At 47.0% G+C, this 12,543-nt stretch overlaps 1 protein-coding gene across 5 annotated transcripts in view; it reads right to left on the minus strand.

Moving 5' to 3' along the window:
• The window catches only part of SPRING1 (SREBF pathway regulator in golgi 1), a 312,066-nt gene that overhangs the window by 173,995 nt on the left and 125,528 nt on the right, over window positions 1-12,543 (minus strand). The window contains exon 6 of one of the 5 annotated variants that reach the window (XM_079942824.1): window positions 9,944-10,215. The exons of the other annotated variants lie outside the window; for them this stretch is intronic. The gene's annotated coding sequence lies outside the window, so the exon portion shown is untranslated. Of the gene's footprint in view, window positions 1-9,943; window positions 10,216-12,543 lie in introns of those variants that run through there. 5 annotated transcript variants of the gene reach the window in all.

Here is a 12,543-nt window from a genome sequence, read left to right on the forward strand (position 1 = left end):
GTGGCCTAAACCGGGACGTGTGAATCTATGCATGTGTGCATCGGGGTCCACACTTTACAAAGGGAAGAACTCCTGTAAGGGATAGATAGTGATAATTGTGCTGAGGACCTGGGGGGAGTCCAGGGTCTTGCAAGGACACACAGCAGGGATACTTGATGTGCTCTGGAGCAGCAGGGAAGACTCTGGAGAAAACAGCGCTTACGCTAAGACCTGGAGAAGGACCAGAGTAGGGCTGGGTGGGGAAGAGCAGGACAGAAAGTGCCAGGCAGAAGGACCACATGTGTATGAGCCCAGGAAGGCCCAGGCTGGCCTGGGTGCGTCAGCCTGGGAGAAGGGCACAGTCCTGGCGCCATCGCTCTGCCCTCCCCACCACCCCTAAGGAAGGACAGTGGACAGAGCTAGTTGTGGGTGTGTCACCCGCTCAGATGCCCATGGGGACCAGGTGGCAGAAATGAGTAAATGACGCAGGCGCATATGAAACACTTCCACAGAGAATTGCGGGTCTTCCTCTACTTCAAAACAACAGGGCTCTCCAAGTCTCTTTTTCCTCACTTTTGATGGAGACATGGGTGCCGGTTTCTTCTTTAAGAAAAAGAGCGGTGGAGTGTGATGAGAAGCAGCAGCTGACTCGGAGTTGGGGGAACGCTAAGGTGGGCTGGGGCCTGTGGAGGACCCAGAAGGGACACCCCCGCTGAAGGGGCAGCTGCCACTGAGCTTCAGACAATGCCTGCCTTCTCCCGAATGCAGTCCCAGTGTTGACAGCTCTTTCCTTTCTCAAGAGAAGCTGTTGCTCTGGATTTTCATGTGAAATCTTTTCCTTTTACCTGCTACTATCTAATCTGACCATAATGAAGTACCACATCACACCAACTAGGATGCTATCATAAAAGAAATAAAATGGGAAGTAACAAGTGTTGGGGAGGATGTGGAGAAACTGGAACACTCATACTTTGGTGGTGGGAATAAAAAGTGGCCCAGACACTGTGGAAAACAAAGTGGTGGTTTCTCAAAAAGTTAAACATAGAATTACCATGTGACCCAGCAATTCCACTCCTCATTATGTGCCCAAAACAACTGGAAGCAGGTGCTCAAACTAGCTCATCTACAAGCATGTTCATAGCAGCATTATTCACAAATAGCCAAAAGGTAGAAACAACCCAAAGTCCATGAAGGGCTAAGTGCATAAACAAAATGTGGTCTATCCGTACAATGGAATATTATTTGGCCATAAAAAGGAATGAAGTACTGACAGAGGCTACAACATGGATGAACCTCAAGAACATGATGCTAAAGGAAAGAAGCCAGATACAAATGGTCACATAGTATATGATTCCATTTATATATAGTGTCCAACATAGGCAAAACTACAGAGACAGAAAGCAGATTACTGGTTGCCAGGGGCTGGGGGGAGAGGGGAATGGGGACGAATGAATAATGGGTATGGGACTTCCTTTTGGGTGATGAAAGTTTTTTAGAACTAAATCAAGGAGGCAGCTGCACAAGACTGTGACCGTACTGAATACCACCGAATTGTTCACTTTAAAATGGATAATTTCATATTATGTAAATTGCCCCTCAATTAAAAATACTAGAAAATATGTATTTCAAATATTTAAGAGAAAATATATAGGCCAAAAAATAAACAAGCCCACAGACTGAATCTCAGGTCTGTGGTGCCCAGGTGTAAGTCTGGTGCACTTAATAAGTCCCGACAGACGATCTCGTGAAGAGCTGGGAGTTAGGATCCCTGTTTTAACTGGGAGGAAACTGAGGCTCCAAGAGATAAAGGGACTGGATGAGGGTCAAGGGCAGGAGCTGGGGCTGGGGGCCAGAGTGTGGTCTCCAAGCAAACTGGTCCCATGTTCCGTGTGCTGGGGCTGAGGGCTGGGAAAAGCACACGAGGGGTGACAGCTACTGAAGAAGGTGGTGGTGAGAGGCCCTGTCAGAGCTGCAAATTCAGACAAGAACCACGCGTGTTGAGACTCCCTTGGAACTGTCACCTCCTCACCACAAGGCTGGGTGCTCTCGTTCCGAATTTAAGGCAGTTCAGAAGACCCATGCTGAACACTTACTGTGCACAAGGTTTGCGCTACGTGTGAAAATCGTACAAGTACCAAGTCTGACGCCTAAGGGTTCGCTCTGTGCAAAGCCCATTCTACACAAGGGCCTCTCAGATGCTCGCAGCAACTCTATGAGGCAGAAGCAGGACTGGCACACCCTGCAAGCGTTGACTTACACCAATTCAGCCATGCACCGCTGGCCAAAAGAAAGAGGGAGAAATGCTCATTGAAAGGGTGTGGACAATGCCCCGTCTTGTTCGCATGTGGACTTGCCACCCGGGAAGCATGGAAATGGAATATATGGACCTGCTCATCTGCAGTCTCCAATCCTGGGAGCCTTTCCTGTGATGAACAGCTGTCTGCGCTAAGTGTGATTCTAGAACAAGGTTTCTCAACCCTTCAGGGGGAGGGCAGTCTATCAGATTTTCAGGTTTTTTTTTTTTTTCCCCTGTACGCGGGCCTCTCACTGTTGTGGCCTCTCCCACTGCGGAGCACAGGCTCCAGACGTGCAGGCTCAGCGGCCATGGCTCACGGGCCCAGCCGCTCCGCGGCATGTGGGATCTTCCTGGACCGCGGCACAAACCCATGTCCCCGGCATCGGCAGGCGGACCCTCAACGACTGCGCCACCAGGGAAGCCCTCAGGTATGTTTTTGCCTTCACTCTGGCTTTAGAATCTAGTACCCATACACACTGCAACTCACAAGTAATAGTATCCCATTCCACAGGTGAGAAGACAGAGGATCACAGGGAATAAGTTACTTGCCCAAGGTCTCTGAGCTAGTAAATGATGAAGAAGATTTGAGCTCAATCTGTTTTACCCTAAAACTCCTTCCTTTTTTCTACACTATACTGCCTCCCTATCTGCAAGAGAGGCCCAAAGGAAATCAGCATGCCAGAACATAGAGACTCTTCAGAGACTCTCACGCCTGGAGGTGGCAGTGAGCAGTCATCTGCATACCTCTTGGTTCTGGATGAGGCCACAAGTAAATTCAAATACAAAAAGATATGTACTGAGCTGTGTAATACTTAGGATTCATCAGATTGCAAGAGATAGAACCTAACTCAGACTGGCTTAAATCAAAAAAGGAAGGTATTGACTCATATAACTGGAAAGATCATGGGATGACGGCTTCAGGCATGGCTGAATCAAGGGCCTCAAATGGTCAGAACACAGTCTGCTTGTCGGTTTGTTTGCGTTCTTCTGTGTTGGCTTTATTCTCAGGGAGATTCTTCCTTCCTTTACATAAAGAGATCAACCACCATCACCATGTTTAAAATTTGACCCCTTAGAAACCCAGCAGAAAGATTTTCTCCATCCCAATAATTCCACCAACATCCCTGAAGTTGGCTCTGATGATCTCAGCTTGGGTCCCGTGAACATCCAGGAACTAATCACTATGGCCAGGGGTGTGTGAGATTCTCCATGATCAGTCCTGGGCCACGAACTCACCTGCAGAGTTTGAGGGTAAGGTGAGCCCGAAATCTTTACAGAAAAGAGTCGGATGCTGTGGCCAGAAGCCAAGGGATCAGGCTTAGGCAGGTGAAGCGGACGGACTTGGTGCCATCCTGGAACACCAAGAACTGGGCTGGGCATGTTCAATACATGATGTCATGTCACGACAACCCTGTATCATTACTGCTGTTTCACGAGGCTCAGAGAAGCTCAACATCGTGGCCAACGCCTCACTTCCAGGTGAGGAGACAGCGCTCCCTGCCCAGAAGCATTCTGCTCTTAGGTAGTGGAGCTAGGACTTGAACCCAGATCTGTCTGACTCGAAGTCCACAGTTTGCTCCTGTCCCAGAGGATCCCCTCCAAGCTGAAGCCCCATGAAACCTCTTCAGCGCTTCGTTCCAGTCTCTTAACTTGCAAATCCAGTCAGCGAGTTCTTTATTTCCACAAATGGTGCTATTAAACTAATGGCTCTGGGAACTACAGGCTGGCCTCTGAGCAGTCAAGCCTTCCCCACGTTCTGCCTTGCAAAGAAATACATTAGGAAGTCCAGTAGCCGAGGCCCAGGTGGAAACATTTACCGGCCGCCATTTTGTTTCAGGATGGCAAAAGGCACCTCAAACCCTGAACTTGAGCTCCTTGTACAGCCTCTAGTCGAGAGCTAAAGGCGGCGGGGGCCAGTCACCTCCTTGTAAAGGGCGGTGGCAGACCTCATCAGGCAAAAAAGCTGAGAAGCCAGGGTTGAAATAGAGGCCTCTTTCTGTTTAGTCAATAAGCAGCTGTGAAGGATGCGTAGGACGGAGCTAAATTTATTTGTTCCTTTCTTTCTCGGAACAGCAGCAACGAGGCTCAGAATGCAGCTGTCTCGCTCTCCCGTGAGCCTTCTGCAGGCACCAGCATGCACAGACGTTGGCTCTCCAGGACGCAAAATTTTTTTTTCCTGTTGGTTCCCTTCCTGCTGCAGGCAGGACTTCCAGGGCCTCTCTCCAGGGGGTAAAACTTTGGAGCTGCCTCCCAGGCCCAGGGTGAAATCATTACCTTTTAAACAGAGAAGGGCTGCTGAATGTAGATACCCTGGCCCTTGTGGCCACACCCTGGAAAACCACAGAAGTCCCGCCAGCCTCTGCTTTCACTGCTCAGACCTGTGGGAAACTTGTAAGACACAGCCGTGTGGGGAGGGGGTGTGGGCATCTTGGGAGGGGCCTCCCACATACAAAGCCAGGCTGCTTTGCCAGAGTCCTTTCTGGAATCCATCTGCCTTCGGAAAGCCTAGCTGAGGGCCACCTTCAGCCAGGCCTTGAGCACACTGGTGGAAGCGGGAGTTTTTTAAGAAGTGCTTTGTTGAGACTTTCGAAAGGTCCCCGCGGGTGGGGAAGTGAAAGGAGGAGGGGACATGGGGGAAGAAACTGCTCCTTTATTTCTAGCCTTGCTTGAACGGCTTCTTGACGGTTACTGCTACGGTTCTGCTGAGTCAGAAGCATCCCCAGCTGCTCGCCGGAAACACAGCTGTTAGGTGAAAATAACCACAGAGCCCAGCACTGAGCATCGTGCACCTTCCAGAAGAGAGGGCAGAAAACCTCAAAACAGAAAAGTACAAAACAATAAAAGAGGCACTGTCAAAAACCCACCACGGCTCGCTCACTCAGCCAAACCTGTGGCTCTCTCCACATCGGTCACAGCTCAGAGACAGAACAAAGTTTGGCAGCTTTACCACAGTAGTAGGTTAAGTAGTGCCCCCTTCCCCCCAAAAGGGAGATGTCTGTATCCTAACCACTGGAACCTGTGTATGTGACCTTACTTGGAAAAGGAGTCTTTTCAGATGTAACAAACTTAAGGATCTCAAGGTGAGGTCATCCTGGATTACCTGGGTGGGCCCTACATTCAATGACAGGTATCCTTAGAAGAGTGAGGCAAAGGGAGATTAGACACTCAGAAGAGCACAGACACACAGACACACAGAGGGGAAGGCCCGGGGAAGACGGGGGAAATTGGACTTCATGCACCTCCAAGCCAAGGAACACCAAGGACGTGGTATGGCAGCCACAGCAAACTAACAAGCCACCACGGCTTCCATTCGCCAGGTCTTCTCCCCACCACCCCTTTCCCCGTGTCCAGACGAAAACATTCAGAGTATCTTGGTTGCAAGGTGTCTTACATAAACATTGAGGTTCCCTTTCCTGTGGGCTTAGTAATTATCAGGAAGTAGGATGGTGCCTCAAGGACTCCAGGGTCTAGGGAGGAGCTGGGATCCCTAGGTCTAGGTAAGACTCTGCCACAGACAGAGACGCAGGTGTGTGACCTCATTAACCAGCCACCATTCACTGATGTAGCAGAGCATGGTGCGTTAAAAAACAGGCTCTGGGGCTTCCGTGGTGGCGCAGTGGTTGGGGGTCCACCTGCTGATGCAGGGGACACGGGTTCGTGCCCCGGTCCAGGAGGATCCCGCATGCCGCGGAGCGGCTAGGCCCGTGAGCCATGGCCGCTGGGCCTGTGCGTCCGGAGCCTGTGCTCCGCAACAGGAGAGGCCACAACAGTGAGAGGCCCATGTACCGCAAAAAACAAAAAAAACAGGCTCTGGGTTTGAATACTGGTTCTGCCATTTACTAGCTGTGTTGCCTGGGGTAAGCTACTTAACTTCTCTGGGCCTCAGTTTCCTCACTGATACAATGGGGACATGACCCATTATACATTGGGGATCCATCTGTACAATGGAGAGATGAGCTGAAAACCATCCTGCTATTAAACATATAGAGAGATGTTGAAAAGAATAATTACTGTTAATGCATAACAATGTTTCTAAGGAAATTGGGGTAATTCCCAGGGGCCAAAAATAAAGACGGAAAGAAAGCCCAAAGTTGATAGTGCAGTACCTGAAGTGACTGGGGACAGGAGGCACCACCTTGGGTCACACAAGGCTGGGAGCTGGAACCAGAAAACCATCATAAAGCTGGGTCCTTCATGAGCTTCCATCCTGATACAGTTGTAAGGATTAAGTGAGTTGGTACATGCAAAGTTGTACTTGGATGAGGCTGTACTCGACAGCTCTTATTGTTTAGTGCTTTACACAATGTAGTAACTGACTATTTTTTTTGGCAGTTCAACATCTATGGCACCATATTTTGGTAACAGCGTCCCAATTTACCTTTGGGAGAGCATCTCTCTTCCACCCCCCTGGAAGGAGGATATACAACTCAGACCTGGCCGATCAGAGTCAGGAATTACTCAGGGATGGGTGTGTGATCCTAAGTGGGTTAATCAGACTGAATAATGGTTGAAATACGGGGAAAGAGAAATTCACTTTCTCTTGGATCTGCATCTGTGTGGGATATGAGCCTGGAGCTGCTGGATGCTATCTCTGTCACTATCTGGGTACAGCCTGCCTGAGGATGAGGCCAAAACCAAGGAAAGCAAAGATGAGAGATAGAGAGATTCCCAATGACATTGTCTGAGTTCCTGGATCCAGCAGAGCCTGAAACCATCAGTACCTCCAAACTTCTGCCCTCCTTCCATACTGAGACTCCAATTACATGTAGGGTCAGCCATCTAATATTGTTTCAGAGTCTCTGATGCTGTGGTCATTTTTTTCCTAGTCTTTTTTCTCCCTGGGCTACAGTTTGAATAACTTCTATTATTGTGTCAACATGTGTACTAATTTTTTCTTATGCAACTTTTAATGTGCTGTTGTTTAATATGCTAAGAATATGTTGAATATGCTGTTTAATATGTAAACCTATCCAGTGAATTTTACATTTTAGATATTGTATATTTCCTTTCTAGAAGTTTCATTTGGTTCTTTAAAATTTTTTTCTTCCACTTCTCATTATGTTCATGTTTTCCTTTAAATCTTTGAACATATTTCTAATAGCTGTTTTAAAGTCCTTGTCTGTTAATTACACCATCTTTATCATTTTGAATCTGTTTATAGTGACTGATATTTCTCTTGGTAATGGTTCACATTTCTATGCTTCTTCTTTACATGTCTAGTAATTTTTTATTAGATGCTAGATATTATTAATGTTATGAATTGAATGTCTAGATTTTGTTGTTGATTTTGGAGGGAAGTTAAGTTATTTACTGGTCAGCTTGATTTTTTGAGGCTTTTTGAAAAGCTTTGTTGGGGTGGATCTAGAGAAGCCTTTCTTCTAAGGCTAGTTTAGCCCTACTACTAAGGTCTGACCTCACTGTGGTCTCTAATGAATGCACTGGATGTTCAATAGGTTATTCCCATCCTGACTTGCTGAATTTGAACGTCCCCCAATCCCATAAGAGCTCTGGGAATTATTCAGTGTATACTTCCACAGTAGTTGTTCTTTGCCAACTTTGTAGCATTTTATGCAAAGCCTGAGCAACTTAGTATTCAGCCAATGACTCAAAGGGCTCCTTATACAGATTTCTGGCACTGTTTATCTATGTAGTACCATCTTCTCTGGAACTTTGCCTCACAAATTCCAGCCTCATCAACCTCTGCATATGATCATCTATGTCTCCTCAACTCAAAGAGGTCACTATGCTCTGCTTAGAATCATCCTTCCTGTGCTGCAATCTAAAAAGTACTTCCAGGCAGAAAGGTGATCACAGGCCCACTCATTTGCGTCCTTTCTTTCAGGCTCACAGTTCTGCACAGCCTGTTGCCCAATGTCTGAAACCAGTTGTTTCATATATTTTGTCCAGTTTTCTAGTTGTGTACAGCTGGAAAACAAGTCTGGTGCCAGTTACTTCATTATGGCCAGAGGCAGAAGCTTACTCTAACTAACTTGAGAGAAAAAAAAGTATGCATTGGAAGGGCCTAGGGAGATTCACAGAATAGATGTAATAGCCAAAGAACAGTCCTTAGAAGGCCACAGAAGCTCTGGAGACCCAGGGGAACTAAGAGTCAGTCTCTTCTGGGCACAGATGCCTGGATGAATGAGCTCCGACCCTGTGGAGTCCTTCTAGACTCAAATTTCTGGGAGAATATATCTGGACAAGACACAGTCATGGGCTTGTGTCTTGGCCAGAGGAGAGTAAGGCACTCTGATTAATGACACTACCAAGACGACATCCAGGACTTCTCTGGTGGCGCAGTGGTTGAGAATCAGCCTGCCAGTGCAGGGGACACAGGTTCGACCCCTGGTCCAGGAAGATCCCACATGCTGTGGAGCAACTAAGCCCGTGCGCCACAACTACTGAGCCTGCACTCTAGAGCTCGTGAGCCACAACTACTGAGTCCATGTGCCACAACTACTGAAGACCGTGCACCTAGAGCCCGTGCTCCACAACAGAAGCCACCGCAATGAGAAGCCCACACGCCACAACAAAGAGTAGCCCCCGCTCATTGCAACTAGAGAAAGCCCGCGTGCAGCAACGAAGACCCAACGCAGCCATAAATAAATAAATAAATAATCTGTACAATTGATTGTATTTAAACAAACAAAAAGACGACATCCAATGGGGGAATATGGATCACCAAAACAAAACTGGGTTGCTCTTTCCAGAAGAAAGGAGAATGGCTGATAGGCAAGCAAAAACAATAGACACAGTACCCAACGTCCACTAGAGAACATCTTTAAGAACGGTTGACTTTTAAACTCAGAGCCTTGGTGTTTATTTTTGCTGTTTCCACACTAGACTGCATAGCTGTCCTTCCCCTGATATCCCTACCTTCCCCTGCAACACAGAAAGACTTTCCCAGCGACAATTGCTCTTTATGGGCAACATATAGACAATATGAACTTCACATGAGGTGAGAAACACCAGTTTAGGGCTCATTGGTAACAGATTCTCTGAGTCTGCCAAGGTTCAGGGAAGACTTCCAGAGAATAAAACTCATGGGATGGGGGTGGGGGAAGCAAGCTTGAACCTGTGTCCTAGGAACAGAGCAAGGAACAGAACGTGTCCATTCCCCTTCCCCTACTCATAAGCAGCCAGAGCTGGAAGCTCTGTACCTGAAAGAGAATGTGTTGTGTTTCAAGATCAAGTATGAGGTGGCTGCAGGCTGGTTTATCCAGCGACATAATTCAACCAAACATATAGACAAAGGCATCAACAGGTAAGGGAACCACACGCTGTCTGCTGAGGTTGTCCTGAGGAAATTCTGCCACCCCCACTCTGCCTACAGGTTAATCAGATCCTCTGTGTGTATGTGTGTATTTGTGAAAGTTCTACAAAACTCATCACCTGAGGTTCTTAATATTTCCACAGACATTATTTTCTTGTATAATCATACCCATTTCGGAGATGGAAAATCAGAGGTACAGTACGTGGGAACGGTGAGTCAGTGATAAAACCAAGAATCAAGTTCACAACTGCAGTATAAATTTCTCCTGATGCCTTGAAAACAATTTTGAAAGCATGGGCGGGGGGAGCAGGGAGGTAAGAGAGAGGGGAGAGAGAAAGATAAAAAGGAAAACAAGTCTTCACAGGTGCGGGTTTTCAGTGTTGAGAGATGCTGTTTGTATACAATCAAGATTTAAATTGAAATCATAGTCAAGTAAAAGCACATCGAATCACGTGGCTACGTTTTTTTTCTCCAGCTTTCTTTATTAACTGCATCCATTGTCTGGTTCGACTTAGAAAGAAGTCTTTTCATTCCTTGTTGGGGCTTTTTCTTTCCCAAGAAAGAAATCGTGGTACGTTCCGGTGACTAAGCTCGCCTCCCAGGTCATTGGGAAAAAGATATGGGGATTAGGATAGCCTTCTGGGGAGGTTTCTGGAGCCTGTGAGGTCTGTAGAGGGACAAAAGATCACGTTCACTGTTGTATTTCTGAGCCAAGCACAATGCCCGATCCATGGTAGGTGTTCAGGAAATTATTTGTCAAACGAAAGAAGATGGAGTGAACGTGAATCTTCAGTCACTCCTACCCTACATATTCGCCAAAACAGACCCCAGGGCTTCCAGGGCTTCGCACATTTTTTCCATTCTTTGTTGTCCTGGCGATTGTCTCCTCACCCTTTTAAGGCAATGGATCTTAACCTTTTGTGGGTCATGAACTCTTCTGAGAATCTGATGAGAGCAGTGGAGCCTCTTCTCAAAAAATGCACAGACTCAGACACACGGATTTGCAGATCCTGTCCAGCTGTGCCTCACCCACAGTCTCAGCCAAACAATCCCAACCCTCCTCTCCTTCTTCCCCACAAAGTTACTTGCTCCTTCTCTGGGTTCCCACAGCACTTTCTTTTTAGTTCGAAACAACAATAGTTTATTTTGGGACTTCCCTGATGGCACAGTGGTTAAGAATCCGCCTGCCAATGCAGGGGACACGGCTTCGAGCCCTGGTCTGGGAAGATCCCACATGCTGCGGAGCAACTAAGCCCGTGGGCCACAACTACTGAGCCTGCGCTCTAGAGCCCGCGAGCCACAACTACTGAAGCCTGTGCGCCCTAGAGCCTGCACGCCGCAACTACTGAGCCCATGCACCGCAACTACTGAAGCCCACGTGCCTAGAGTCTGTGCTCTGCAACAAGAGAAGCCACTGCATGAGAAGCCCGCTCACTGCAACGAAGATTAGCCCCTGCTGGCCGCAACTAGAGAAACCCCACGTGCAGCAACGAAGACCCAGTGCAGCCAAAAAAACCCCACAATAGTTTATTTTGCTCATACATCTGTCATTTGGGCAGGGCTCAGAGGTACCCTCCACTCTGTTAGCTGGGGTGGCTTGAGACTGCAGCTGGAATCATCCAAAGACTCTCTCACCTACCTGTACCTGGAGGTTGATGCTGGAAAGGCCTAGACAGCCAGGAGCAGTAGCCAGGGGCTTGGGGCAGCTCTGCCTGTCCCTCTCTCTCTACTCAGTCTCTCTGGAACGTCCAGAGCACTTTATACCTACTTCTTTTACAATTTAACACACAATACTGTAGTGATTATTTATGCCTGTTGATGGTGGTAATTTACTTAGTCTGCTTCACCAACAACAGCACTGTAGGTCCACCGGGGACGACAACCACAACATGTTCGTCTCTATTTCCCCAGGGCCCTAATGGGTACCTTGCATATGGTAAGCATTTAATATACACTAGTTGGATTACATATGTAGGTATGTGCTTATCTTATTATTATGCTCCACTGCATTTCAGAAATAGGATTAGAAGGTAGCCTATTTACATACATCAATACAACATAATAAAAAATTTTAAACAAGGAAATGGGGACTCATTGAAAAGGTAGGAAAATATGTTGAAATAAAGGATAAGATCGGTACCCAAAATATATACCACAGATTTCTATACCATTATTGGCAGTGACCCAGAAATCTGGTTTGAGCATCCTGGCAGTATGGGCAAAGAGGGAAACAAAACTGATGGTGTTGGATATAAGCAAACTCATTGCTTAGGAAAGCACAGCTTCTACTAGTAAACGTGCAACCACCTGGCATTAAAAATGATAGCAAGTTTATGCTCAATGCAGGTTAAGGGAAGTTCAATACAAGCCAACCTATAAGTGGCCAAAACAAAGGAATAAAAGGCTGCAATCCTCTGAGAGTCTGGTTTTATCCACGGAAAAATGTAAGGCTATCTAGTCCAGCTTTTCCTAAAGGACATGTGATGGAATACCAGTCCTGGAGAAGCTCTGCCCACAAAGGGTTCTGCAGTCAAGGAAAGGTGGGAAACCCCCCATGGCTTCCTCTTGGAACCTCACAGCGAACACTAGCTTTTTAAAGGCTCTGAGAAGTCCTGCAGTAAAGAAATCCAGCACTTCCCAAGCTCCTTTGCCCCCTGTTGTGCAAGAACCTAGGGACAGTCTCCAAACGGGACTTAGGTCCATTGATCCTACTTGTAAAGAGTTTTTCTTTCTCATAAGAACAGGTAAGATGAACAGACTGCCATTCTTAAGCAAGGTATGCCAATATGTCTTTCCTCTGTCCCTTCTTAAAGGGACCTAGGAAGGAAACAAAGTAGTATGTTCAAATCTCTTCCTTAAAGCACCTTTATTTAAACTCCTCTTTGCTCTTTTTTTCTAGGCATGACTTCAAATAAATAAATGATTTTTGGAAAAGAAATTGGTCACTCAAATTCCAAATAAGGCAGAAGAAAGGTGTGATGGACCGTCACTAAGA

This window comes from Stenella coeruleoalba (assembly GCF_951394435.1).
Source record: "Stenella coeruleoalba genome assembly, chromosome: 14".
Classification (NCBI taxonomy): Eukaryota; Metazoa; Chordata; class Mammalia; order Artiodactyla; family Delphinidae; genus Stenella; species Stenella coeruleoalba.